Below are 14563 nucleotides of genomic sequence, written 5' to 3'. Positions count from 1 at the left end.
CCTGATGTCCAAGTGTCCAACATGTGACCAAGTACCCCTTTCAAAGGAACTTGTTTATACTGGCAGACACCCTTGTGACTCTTGTCTGACCTGTGTCCAGTTTATTCTAATCAAGATAGCCACCCTCTAGGAGAGCTGGGCTTGGATACCTTGGTCAAGTAAGACAGAGAGGAGGCAGCACAATAGAACACACAAAATAACAGAAGCAGAATATAGCATGCCTCCCTGGGCCAACAGAAAGCAGGCAGGGAGCAGGAGGGGCCCAAAGCTTGTATTGGAGTCTAAAGGTGCTACCCAAGCTGCTGGCTCAAGGGGAATTCTAATTGGTGAATTTAACACAAGCAGGCATTGGCTCCATGGAGTCACACTGTGACAGAGGTGGTCACTGTGGCATATCTGCACAGTCCACGCAGGGTGTGAAGTCTGTGGGGCAAGTACAGTCAGATGTATCTTGCTGTACCACAAAGACGTGGTCACCAGGAGGTGGTTACAAAAGGCAGACATCTGGATCCATCAATCTGAGGAACTGGGAAAAAGAAGAAAACCAGAAACTGGATCAAGGGTGATGAAGTCCTGCTTTTGGTATGAGAAAGTCCAACTTATACTCAAAACAGATACTGAGGCAACATAAAACTGTAACAATTCACTACACAGCAACTGGAAGCTTAATAAAAATATAGCACCCCAGACCTCACTCCAGACCTACTAGATCAGAATCTACTTTTTTATTTTAATGCCAGGAGATTCATCATGTACATTGACATTTGAGAAGTATTGGTCCAGCTCCTAGATTATGTTATGCTACTAGTCCATGAACAATACTCCTGAATAACACGGTCAGAGAAAAGAGCAAAAGGCCATGAGTCAACAGTCTTATGTCTAGATATGATTCTGCCATTGTACATTGTATTATCTTGGAGAAGTAACTTAGTACACATAGGCCTCAGTTTCCTCATTTGTAAAATATGGAGGTCAAATTTTATTATTTTTAAGATCCTTTCTAGTCTTTCTCTATGAAAGCATTAACATCTTTTTTCTCATTTATTGACTTGAATTTAAAACAACAAAAGTAACTCTGTAGACCTTCATAGCTGTGGTTGTTTTTAATGCAAATATCATTAAGACTGTTTATGTGACATAAGTTGTATAATATTTTCACTGTTGCTAGAGATGGCATTACATAAATAAAAAGAAAAGGCACTGAGCTAGGACTGAGTTTAAATTCTGCTTGTGCCACTTGCTGGGTTTAAAAGATCACACATGATTAACTTTCAGAGATATGTATGAACTTCATAAAACTTAAAATCTGACAGGCACCGGACTTACAAATCTCAAATGCCTATATGTCTGAGTCCTACAAAATGTTAACATTCTCCCACTGATAAGATATAGGAATAGGTGCAATAAAAGTTCATTTTACAATAATCATTTTATGGATACCAGATATAAAAATAAAGGCAAAAACATGTTATAGAAAATCATACTGAAGGCAAACCCAGAATGTGTGTCTTAGACAGCTCATGCTGCCATAACAAAATGCCATAGACTAGGTGGCCTAAACAATAGAAATTTATTTCTCACAGTTCTAGAAGTTGGGAAGTTCAAGATCAGGATGCCAGAATGGCCTGGTTCTGACGAAGGCCCTCTTCCAGGCTTGCAGACAGCCTGCCTTTTGCTATATCTTTGCAGGATGGAGTGAGGATGCTCTAGTGTATCTTCCTCTTATTCTAAGGGAACTAATCATATCATGGTGGCATTACCTGCATGATCTCATCTAAACCTAATTACCTCCCAAAGCCTCCACCTCATAATACCATCACATTGGGGGTTACAGCTTCAACATATGAATGAATTTGAGGGAGACACAGGCATGCAGTCCATGCAGTGGGTATTAAAACCCAATCCTCAGAACTTGGGCAAAGGATGAGAGAAGGAGGGCCATGCGTATTCCTCTGAGTTTTCTGTATTGTCTGAAAATACAAAAAACGTTGTATGCTTTCAAAGTTAGCAGGCTGCTGTGATACATTTCAATGACAGATTTTTCATTTAGTTCATTTGGGTGTGACTTCTAGGAATATGCATTTTTATCAGTCATTCCAACTGATTCTGACTCAATCTCTGGACTACACTTTGAGAAACACTGAGGCCAAGTGTGGTGGCTTACACCTATAATTCTACCATTTTGGGAGACCAAGGTTGGAGGATCACTTGAGCCCAGGAGTTCGAGACCAGCCTAGGCAATATAGTGAGACCTCATCTCTATTTTTAAAAATAAAAAATAAAAGATATTTTTTAAAACGAGGGGAACACTGGATTAGACAATCTGTGTGGTCATTTAAATATCCAAAATGCTGATTTTAAAAGTCTAAGAATTCATTAGAATTCCATCTGATTTACATGTCTAGTAGTGCATAGTATCAAAGAAAAACAGCACTACCTGTGAGTTATCATGATTACATGAGGAAGATTAATATATAACATTTAGGGCCAGGCATGATGGCTCACCCCTGTAATCCCAGCACTTTGGGAGGTGGAAGCAGGTGGATCACCTGAGGTCACGAGTTCAAGGCCAGCCTGGCCAAATGGTGAAACCCCATCTCTACTAAAAATACAAAAATTAGCTGGGTGTGGTGGCAGGTGCCTGTAATCCCAGCTACTCAGGAGGCTGAGGCAGGAGAATTGCTTGAGCCCAGGAGGTGGAGGTTGTAGTGAGCTGAGATTGCACCATTGCACTCCAGTCTGGGCAACAGAGCAAGACTCCGTCTCAAAAAAAAAAAATATATATATATATATATATATATATATAAAACATTTAGGATTTTTTTTAAAAACTGAAATAACTTAAGATCTCTTTTTATTCTTTGTTCAGCACAATAAATTTATTTTGCCTAGGGAAAAGTAGGTATGAAATATTAATAGATCCTTGTTTTTATATTTTCCCCTTTTTTTTCTTATTTTTCTTATTTATTCATATAGTCTCTGGGATAATAAAAATACAGCTTCACCTAATTCCTGCATGAGCAGTATCACTGGTAAATATTCATGTGTACCTTTACATACTAGTCATTATTTTTTTTTACATTTTTAAATTCAATTTTATAAAGCAGTCTTGGCCACAGTGTAAGTAGTTTAGTTCAAATTACTTCTAATTAGAGTATGAGCGTCATTTGCTTTCTTATAATACCCTTAAGCTGTTCAGTTCCATTAGTGTTTTAAAAGAATGGGCCAACATAGTGGAAAAAAATCAGAGCATCTGACGTCTATAATCTTGTACAGTCTGTAAAGCTACTTTGCTTCTCAAATAAGACGAGCTTTTTTGTTTATTTGTATTTCATTCTACTTTTCTGGGAATATGTGCCAACCATTAATAATTTACAAGACACATAGGCTGGATCAATAGGACAATATGTACTCAGTGATCGTCTTCCTTTTGCTCTGCTTCTTAATACAACAAGAAATAAGATTTCTTGGAGTAGTAGTTGCCACCTCTATTATCAAGAGCTCTTGGCCAATTTCCAGGTCAAGGCCTATTAAATGAAACTTCTGAGAAGCCAGATAATTTAAATACCCTGGAGTTAAATTAAGAAGCTCTATTCGAGTAGGCATCAGCAAAGGTGATAGTACTTCTACAATTCCATTAACAATTTATGAATTCTCAGCAAATGTTGATGAATTAATTCAATCACCATGGTTAAAACAAATGGTGCTTAGATTCTGCTAGTTTTTCTTCTTCACAAAATTTAATTTGCCTTTTTTGATTAAAGATATTAAGGAGAAAAAAAGGACTTTGGAATTTAATTGGGATAGTTGGTTGGCATCCCAGGCTCACTATTAATAGCTTTAGGGAAATTATGTAACCTCTCTGAGAATCTGTTTTGTTTTTTGTTTTCCACAAAGTGGTAAAATACAGTGTAACTCATAGAAGTATTGCAGAAATTGACATGAGAGCTGATGTAACATACTTAGTACAGTGCCTAGCATCTGCATTATCCTTAATAAATGGTAGTTATTATTTAGCAGGAAGCCAACTAGTGATGTTGGTGAATCTGCATGCCTTTCATTCCTCACTCCCTCCTTATCCCTTTTATTGTTCCTCTCCAAATTACAGCAGGTGCTTCCGTATCATCTCATTCCCCGCCTACCCAGGCCACTATCACTTCCACACCCAAATCTTCTCCCAGGTATCTGATAACCACGTGACCTGGGGTCCAGTATTTCCACATTTCCTGGCCTTGCTCTTCCTGTTGGGTAATATTTTCTTAGAATGTCCTGATTCTGGCTGGGCGCAGTGGCTCACGCCTGTAATCCCAACACTTTGGGAGGCTGAGGTGGGTGGATCACGAGGTTGGGAGATCGAGACCATCCTGACTAACACGGTGACACCCCATCTCTACTAAAGATACAAAAATTAGCCGGGCATGGTGGCACATGCCTGTAGTCCCAGCTACTCAGGAGGCTGAGGCAGGATAATCACTCAAACCTGGGAAGCAGAGGTTGCACTAATAATAAAATAAAAATAATAAAAATTAAAAATAAAGACCTTACAATATGTATTAAAAGTTTAGTCACAAGTAAAACATAGTAAAATAAATGCCCTGGTTTATAAGAAGATGGTTGGATCCTGATATGGTTTGGATCTGTGTCCCTACCAAATCTCATGTTGAAATGTAATCCCCAGTGTTGGACGTGGGGCCTGGTGGGAGGTGTTTGAGTAGATCCCTCATGGCTTGGTGCTGTCCTAGCAATAGTGAGTGACTACTCATGAGATCTGGTTGTTGTAAAGTGTGGCACACACCCCACCCCCCTCTCTCTCTCTTGCTCCCACTCTTGCCATGTGAGATACCTGCCACACTTCGCCTTCTGCTGTGATTGTAAGCTTCCTGAGGCCTTACCAGAAGCAGATGTCAGCACTATGCTACCTGTATAGCCTGCAGAACCATCTGCCAATTAAACCTCTTTTCTTATAAATTTGTCAGCCTCATGTATTTCTTTATAACAAGAACACGCTAATACAGGTCAAAACTATATGCCTGACGAAATGAAATAAAACTAAATATTAAGATTTTTTTTTTCCTCTAACAGGTAACCTTATGAAGCCTTTGAACCAAATTATGGGTAAAGAAGTTTGAGTTAGTTACTAATATACTGGATTAGACAATGCATCGTTAACTATGAAAATGTGACTGAATTATGTGAGGAGGCCCAAAAGATAAGAATCATTCTAACAAGGTCTGTACAGTATTTTCTTGCTCTCCATTCTTCATTTTTGAAGAGTGTTACCTTTCCTTTCAGTATAGGGAGGGTGTCTTTTATATGGGAGTTTCACCTTTTGCCTTTTAGAAACAGCACAAATGTCAAAGTGATTTTGTTTTTTATCTACTGGTTTTCAAGTGTCTTTACCTAAATAGTAAGAAAGCCAGAAAAGCTGAGGAGTTTTGGAAAAAGAGTTTAGCTTAGAGAGGGATGAGGGTGAGAAGGTGTAGAAAGGGTTCAGAGAAGAAGGAGTATCAGCTAGCTTTCAGACAGTATTTAGCAGTGATGTAATCTTTGAATCCTAAATGTGTTTTGAAAGCCTTGAGATACAGTTTGAGTTATGGGTTCTATTTGGACTATATGATGTTACAGCTATGATCTTTTATTTTAGTTTTAAGAAAAACAGACTGAATGATCGCCATAATGTTTGAACATGTCACCAGCTGGAGTCCCAGAAGCAGGGAATTATCTTGGCATGCCATTGAACTTTGAGAACCCAAGATATGGTTTGGATCTGTGTCCTTGCCCAAATCTCATGTCAAATTGTAATTTTCATCGTTGGAGATAGGGCCTGGTGGGAGGTGAATGGATCATGAGGGCGGAGTTCTAATCAATGGTTCAGCACCATACCCACTTGGTACTATATAGTGAGTGAGTTATCGGGAGATGTGGTTGTTTAAAAGTGTGTAGCACCTGTAGCACCTCCCCTCTCTCTCTTTCTCCTGCTCTGGCCATGTAAGGCATGCCTGCTTCCCCTTTGCCTTTTGCCATGATTGAAAGTTTCCTGAGGCTGCTATGCTTTCTGTATGGCCTGCAGAACCATGAGCCAATTAAACTTCTTTTCTTGGTTGTAGGTGGGGCCAAATGCAACAACTTCCTTTACCATAGAAGGAATTGTGTTTTTTTTTTTTTGAGGTTTATTTGAATCAATTGGCATTTTTAAAACTATCAATAAGTTTTGGGGAACAGGTCATGTTTGGTTACATGAATAAGTTCTTTAGAAATGATTTCTGAGAGTTTGGTGTGTCTGTCAACCAAGCATGTACACTGTACCCAATGTGTAGTCTTTTATCCTCACCCCTGCTTCCACCCTTTCCTCTGAAAGTCCATTGTATCAGTCTTATACCTGTGCGTCCTCATAGCTTAGCTCTGAGTTATGAGTGAGAACATATGATGTTTAGTTTTCTATTCCTGAGTTACTTTACTTAGAATAATGGTCTCCAGTTCCATCCAGGTTGCTGCAAATGCCATCATTACTTCTCTTTTATGGCTGAGTAGTATTTCATTATATATATATATATATATCACATACCACATTTTTTGTTGTTTTTGGTTTTTGAGACGGAGCCTTGCTCTGTCGCCAGGCTGGAGTGCAGTGGCATGAGGTCAGCTCACTGCAACCTCTGCCTCCAGGGTTCAAGTGATTCTCCTGCCTCAGCCTCCCAACTAGCTGGGATTACAGGCATGTGCCAACACGCCCAGTTAATTTTTTTTTATTTTAGTAGAGACAGGATTTCACCATGTTGGCCAGGATGGTTTTGATCTCCTGACCTTGTGATCTTTTTAGTAGAGGCGGGCTTCACCACGTTGGTCAGGCTCCTGACCTCAAGCAATCCATCCGCCTCAGCCTCCCAAAGTGCTAGGATTACAGGTGTGAGCCACCGTGCCTTGCCTTCTTCCTGCATTTCTTGATTGTCAATTGACCTTAAGATCATTTGTAGGTAGATAAATATCACATCTACACAAGGGACATACATATACACAAACATATAGAGGGATGCATATAGAGATCTTCTAAAATTTTAGCCATGAGTGAGGTTACAGAAACACAAAATTCACTCATTTATATGAATCATTTCTGCTTCATTTTGTTTTATTATATTTATTTTATTATATTATTATTATTATTGTTATTATTATTATTATTTTGAGACAGAGTTTCACTCTTGTTGCCCAGACTGGAGTGCAGCGGCATGATCTCAGCTCACTGCAACCTCTGCCTCCCAGGTTCAAGCGATTCTCCTGCCTCAGTCTCTTGAGTAGCTGGAATTATAGGTGTGTGCAACCATGCCTGGCTAATATTGTATTTTTACTAGAGGTGGGGTTTCACCATGTTGGTCAGGCTGCTCTCTAACTCCTGACCTCAGATGATCCACCCACCTTGGCCTCCCAAAGTGCTGGGATTACAGGTGTGAGCCACTACATGCAGCCTCTGCTTCATTTTTTAAAATCTGAATTATATTTCTGGCAGATGTAGCAAGTTAAGATTACTTGCTCAATATGAGGGTTAAAGCTTTTTGCCAATATTTATTTTAAAATGTTAGATATGAGCTCTAAATTTCTCTTCAAAGAATCAATATGTCAGTATATTCAATTCTTTGCCTTCTACTTTTAAACTTAACTTCCTCGTAAAGCAACCTTTTTCAATCACCTGCTCCACCCTGACTCATTCCGATTACCTGCTCCGCCCGGACGCATTCTGATCACCTGCCCCATCTTGACTCGCTCCATTCCTATTACCTGCTCCACCCTGATTTATTCCAATCACCTGCCCCACCCTGACTCATTCCATAACCATTTTAACATTAGCCCATAAGGGAAACACACCGCAGCAGGGGCCATGAGCATCAGGAATAAGAACCCCTTCCCCTCTCTTGCCCACATGTGCACTCACCATTGCTCCATCTGTGAGGGCGCACCCTTCCATAGAAGTAAATTGCCTTGCTGAGAAGAAAAAAAAGAAAAATTTACATTTGAGTGCTATTTCTTTTGCAGCATGGAAACTTTATTTATAACAATTTGGGATTACATTTCCCTCTGGGGGCAGTCTCTGTGTTTCTCTCTTGTGAGAAGGCACGTCCCACCCCCTCGTGGCAGCCTCAGGGGTGAGAAATCAGGACCACTCTGTGCCAGGAATAACCCCAGCTCTCAGCAATGTGGAAAGAAACTAGTTGGCAACCTGGGGTAAAGGATCTTCACATACTGTGGCGATGACTCTGTGCACAGACCAAGGAAGGAGAAGCCGGGGGAGCCGGTAAAGTGCTTCCTTGGTAGTCAGACTCTGGAGGACTGAATGTATGTGTGCATGAATGATCACAAACAACCCTACTTGTGGTGTTGTTCGTGTGGATGGTGACAAGTTCTACTGCTGGACATAGTGAGTGGGTCCTCTCTGCGGTTCCATAGCTGCCTCATATGGCTTAGGGTGGATCCTGCTGTGGGATTTATACTGGCACTCCAACACTAAGAGGGGCCTAATTCCCCCTTAGGGGAGTGGCCAGAGAGGACAGCATGAGTAGGAAGTGTGCAAAGGACTTTCAGAGTGGGAAAGGGTCAACTTCCCAGGACAGGCAAGGCAAGACATCCCCAGTTTGAGGGATTGAAGCTTCCATGGCAGGCAAGGCAAGACAGCTCTGGTTTGAGTGATTGAGTCTTCTGCAAATTTCAGGGGGTTGAACCTCACACAAACCTCCCGTAGTAAAAAAGAAAAAAAAAAAATTCAGAACTCCCCTTTCCTTTCTTCTCAGGGGAAGAAAGAGTAGCTCCACTCCTGCCAGTCCCTCCTCTAGGGGAAGGGGAAGGAGAGGGGAGAACAGCAGCATAAGCGGCTGGCAGAGGCAGGGAAAGACCAGCAGAGAGGAAAGAGAAACTGGGAGAGGAAGTCAGAGAGAAAGAAAGAGTCAGAGAGAGAAAGGCAGAGAGAGAGAGAAAGAGACAGAGAGACAAAGAGGGAGTCAAAGAGAGACAGGGAATGAGAGAGAGGAGGGAGAGGGGAGGGGAGGGGAGGGAGGGAGGGGGGAGAGGGAGAGGGAGAGAGGGAGAGAGGGGGAGAGGGAGAGGGAGAGAGGGAGGGAGAGAGGGAGGGGGGGGGGGAGGGAGACGGAGAGGGAGAGAGGGAGGGAGGGAGGGGGGGAGAGAGAGGGAGAGAGAGGGAGAGAGAGGGAGAGGGAGAGGGAGAGGGAGAGGGAGAGGGAGAGGGAGAGGGAGAGGGAGAGAGAGAGAAAACAGTGTATCCTATTCCTTAAAAGTCAGGGTAAATTTAAAACCTATAATTGATAATTGAAGGTCTTCTCCATGACCCTATAACATTCCAATACTGCCTTGTTGTCAGTGTAAACAAGGGCGTTGCCTGAAAGCACTGAGGCCACTGACAACCCATAGCCTTCCTAATCAAAAATCTTTAACCCAGTAACCCACGGATGGCCCAAATGCATTCAATCTGTAGCAGCAACTGCTTTGCTAACAGAAGAAAGTAGAAAAGTAACTTTTAGAGGAAACCTCATTGTGAGCACACCTCATCAGGTCAGAACTATCCTAAGTAAAAAAAAAAAAAAAGGTAGCTTACTAACTCAAGAACCTTAAAGTATGAGGCTATTCTGTTAGAAAAAGATGATTTAACATTAACCTCTGAAAATTCCCCTAACCCAGCAGTTTTCCTAACTGGGGATCTAAATCTTAATTACCATACAAAGGTCCTACCCAACCTAGGAGGAACTCCCTTCAGTACAGTACCATAGATGGTTCCTGCTGGGTGACTGAGGGAAAAAGACACAATGGGTATTCAGTAAGTGATAAGGAAACTCTTGTAGAAGAAGTTAGGAAAATTGCCTAAAAAATGTTCTGCTCAAATGTGCAAGCTGTTTGCACTCAACCAAGCCTTAAAGTACTTAACAGAATCAGGCAGGAGTCATCTATACCAATTCTAAGTTAATATGGACTGAACGAGGTCTTATTAATAGCAAAGAATAATTGAATTCCCAAACGTACAAGGGTTTCAACAAAGTAAAGTTTGCTAAAAGTTAATAGTGTAACATGTATTATCCTAACTTCTAATATTGTGGCCTTACGCAGTCTAGTCCACAGACATGACAGAAGTTCGCTTTGGAAAAGAATGATTATCATCTTTGAAAAAAAAGGCAGAGGGGAGAATTTAGGTAAGAAGACTGTTACATGGTAAATTCTTGTTCTAAAATAAATTAACTGGTTGCTTAAAGAAAGGGATGTTTGCAACAAGTCAGAAAGTTGAGACATGTTGAGGAATTGTCTGTGAAAGTCATGAAAAAAATGTTATAAAAGGAAATTTATGCAAGAAATGTTGTATAATTTAAAAGCAATTAGGCCTCCTGAATGTAAAACTATTGAAGAGACAGTTTATGTGCAAGGTGTGTAAAAAAAGTAAAATATACTTTTGGTAAAAGGACTATAAGGAAGCATAAAAATTTGGATTTTTACCTATATTAAAAGGTTAAAAAATATTTTGTTAAAAGGTTTAAGCAAGTTTTGAAACATTAATCGTAAAGGAAATTTTGTGTGTAAACATATTGGCTAAAGTTAAAGGGGTATTATCCAGTTTTTCTGTGAAGTGGACATTAAAAGCACAATAGGTTTTTCTTAAAGCACTAACCTGCTCTTTAACAAATTATAAAAGGTTAAAAAGAGTCTATAAAAATCTTACCTATGGTCAGACATTAAAGTTGGATAAATACATCTATAAGATTTTATTAAAATTAAGTTTAACATTAATAACACACTAAGGGTGAAATTTAGCTCATCTGGTATAAAAATCATACAGGAAGCATTGTCAAATATAAAATGGTGTTTGGCTTTCTTTTGTCTAAAAACTAATAACAATAGGTGCTAAAGAAAATTTCTCGGGAAGAAGGCACCAAGAACTATAAAGTCCACTGCTGATGTCCCCACATTTAAAACAAAAGATCAGTTTCTTAGAAATTATATACTTGGTTTATCCTCCACCTTCCATTCCCTTAAAACAAGAGGTCTTTTAGCACAGGAGCCAACTTTGGAGTTTCCAGTACATCGGCATCGGCCTGGGGATCACATTCTCATCAAAGGGTAGAAAGAAGGGAAACTTATGCGAGCCTGGGAAGGACCATACCTTGTGCTGCTAACTACCGAGACTGCTGTTTGTTCAGCGGAAAGGGATGGACACATCACGACCAAGTCAAGCAAGCACCATTATCATCAGAATCATGGGCCATTATTCTTGGAATAAGCCCTACCAAATTAAAGCTAAGGAAAGCTTAGTCTACCTATATTTTCCTTTCCTTTCCTTACCCAGTACTTATATCCATTACTATTCCTACCACTAGCAACTCTAACCCCACTTTAGAGCATTTCTGTGGTTTAGGAGCAGAGGTCACTGGAAAGGATACTATAGGTTTCTTTAAGGTGTGCTTTGTTCTCCCTCCACCTCCTATAGTTGCCCCTTTCCCAAACCTGCAAAATCAAACTATGACTTGGCTCATGCCAAATGACAAAAACAAGGTCTCAGTAGTAAAAATAGGAGATCTAAGGCAAACCATAGCTGTTGAAACGGGGTATAAGGATGTAAATGCCTAGTTAAGATGGATTAAATATTCCATCCGCATGTTAAAAGCAATTGTTATGCTTGTGTGCACAGCAGGTCAGAGGCCCAGATTGTCCCATTTCCACTAGGGTGGTCCTCCAGTCAAATGGACGTGGGTTGCATGGTAGCTCTTTTCCATGATTCTATAGCCTGAGGTAACAAGTTGTGCCAAGCTCTTTCTCTCTGCTATATCCTGAAGTTCAACACCCTGAGGGTCAGCCCCCGAGGGCCATCCAGTTTCTGTCTGTCAACACTAAGTTCGCTTTGTGTCCCTCACGACAGGGAGGAAACTTAGTGTTCTTTGGAGACCTGAAGGGATATAGCGAGCTTAAGAATTTTCAGGAGCTTACCAATCAATCAGCCTTTATTCATCCCCGAGTGGATGTGTGCTGGTATTATGGTGGACCTTTATTGGACACTCTGCTGAGTAATTGAAGTGGCACTTGTGCTTTAGTCCAATTGGCTATCACTTTCACCCTTGCATTTCATCAACCAGAGAAAGGAAAAATAAGACATCGTAAAGCAAAAGAAGGCCCTATGTGTCTTTGCCTTTCAACTCTCATGTCTATTTAGACACAATTAGAGTCCCATGGGGAATACCAGATCAATTTAAAGCCCAAAATCAAATAGCTGCAGGATTTGAGTAAATATTTTGGTCGGTGACAATTAATAAAATGTAGATTAGATAAACTACATCTATTAAAACCAACAGTGATCTATTAACTACACTAGAAATGCTGTTAAAGGAATAGCTGAGCAATTAGGGGCCACTAGCCAGATGGCTTGGGAAAAATAAAATAGCCTTAGACATGATATTAGCAAAAAAAGGAGGAGTTTGCATCGTAATTAAAACTCAATGTTGTACCTTCATCCCAAACAACACAGCTCCTGATGGAAGTATAACAAAGACATTGCAAGGTCTAACTGCTCTGTCCAATGAGTTAGCCAACAACTCGGGGTAAATGTCCCCTTTACAGGATGGCTAGAAAAATGGTTCAGTAAATGGAAAAGCATAATAGCCTCAATTCTTACTTCCCTCACAGCCGTATTGGGTGTACTTATTCTTGTCAGGTGCTATGTCATATGATGCATCTGTGGGTTGGTGCAGAGGCTCATGAGAACGGCACTTACTAAAACCTCCCTTAACTGTCCTCCACCTTATCCAGAAAAGCTGCTGCTTTTGGAAAATCAAACAGAACAACTAAGCCTAGACATGTTAAAGAAGTTTGAAGAGAAAGAACTGTAAGGGAAATGCAAGAGGAGGGAATGTTAGATATGAGTTCTAAATTTCTTTTCAAAGAATCAATATGTCAGTATGTTCAATTCTTTGCCTTCTGCTTATAAACTTCCTCACAAAGCAACCTTTTTCACTCACCTGCTCCACCCTAACTCATTCTGATTACTTGCTCTGCCCCAACTCATTCTGATCACCTGCCCCACCCTGACTCACTCCATTCCAATTATCTGCTCCGCCCTGACTCATTCTGATCACCTGTCCACCTTGACTCATTCCAATTACCTGCTTCACCCTAACTCATTCCATAACCATTTTCCCTGTCAAACCACTCACCCTGTCATTCTTTTTAAATTAGCCAATCGAAATTAGTTTAGCCTGTGCGATCAAACCCTACCTAGCCATTAGGGGAAGGACACAGTAGCAGCAGCCACATGTGTCAGGAATAAGAACCCCTTCCCCTCCCTTGCCCAGGTATGCGCTCACCATTGCTCCACCTGTGAGGGCACACCCTTCTATAGAAGTAAATTGCCTTGCTGAGAAGAAAAAAAGAAAATTTATTTGAGTGCTATTTCTTCTGTGGCACCGAAACTTTATAACAAAAAGACTTCTAAGATTTTGATTTGCCCTGATATTTAATATTAGAGAGGCTATGAAATAAATTTTGGAGGAGAGACAATTTGGAAATACTGAGAGGTTTTCTGGGTGTTTCCAAAGCCCATCCATGTGGATAAAATATTCAGCCTGTTTCCAATTAGCTCTTTTTCCTTTTCAGCTTGAGGTGGTTGTTTTAGTCAACTGAGAAGTTACACCGAGATGCCCTTTGGAATGAAAGCCAGAGCCCTTTCCTTTAGATGTTTGCATTGTAAAAGCATGGCTCTCGGGCATTCTGGATGAGGGAAGATTTACCTCCCAAAGGGACAGAGAAATGATGTTAACTTTCTAAAGCTCTAAGAAGGAGTTCAGGAGCACAATTTCCTATTATCAGAACTAGAGTAATTAGTATTTCTTTTTTTAAGTGTAGGACAGTCCCTTTCTCGTAATGTCCTGACCTTCTACCACATTATCTACAAGCACTTTGAGATGAATGGGGAGGGTTTGAGATTGAAAAGAAAGATAGGTGGGCTTTGGGTTACCTCTAGAGCTGCTTTTCTATTTTTGTAAACACTCAATTAGTAAGACAAGAACTGTTGTTTTTAACTCTTGAAAGAATTGGTTGACCGAATTAATGATAACCTTGCCTGTCCATCCAACCACACACTACAGATGGTCCCTGACTTACTGTTGATGGCTGTTGTGAAACCTAGGTTCTTGTCTTCTTAGTTTAAAAGAATTTCAACAAGAGACACACAGCAAGGGAGATGTAGCATAGAGCAATTTATTGCAAAGGAGAAAGAATACTCTGAAAATTAGGTGCAGAATGGACAGTACACCCTAAGAGGCAATTCAGTGGGAGCTGCTCATGAGGATGAGACAGCATTGACCATTACTAGGGAAACTCCCTTTATGGAGTCTTACATGATTATTCATAAGGGGCTGGAAAGAGGTGTTGCTAGGAAGCATGTTTTGGGTAGTCCTCTGGGTGCACATGCATAGTAGCTGTACATGCTTGTTTATACATCACGTGTCTCATTAATATTTTAAAGCTCCACCCAGGGGTGTGAGTTTTACTGTTATAATGAGCAAAGGGTCAGTCTGATGACTGGTAA

Source organism: Chlorocebus sabaeus, chromosome 21 (assembly GCF_047675955.1).
Source record: "Chlorocebus sabaeus isolate Y175 chromosome 21, mChlSab1.0.hap1, whole genome shotgun sequence".
In the NCBI taxonomy this organism is placed as follows: Eukaryota; Metazoa; Chordata; class Mammalia; order Primates; family Cercopithecidae; genus Chlorocebus; species Chlorocebus sabaeus.
Note: the sequence above shows the minus strand (reverse complement) of the source record.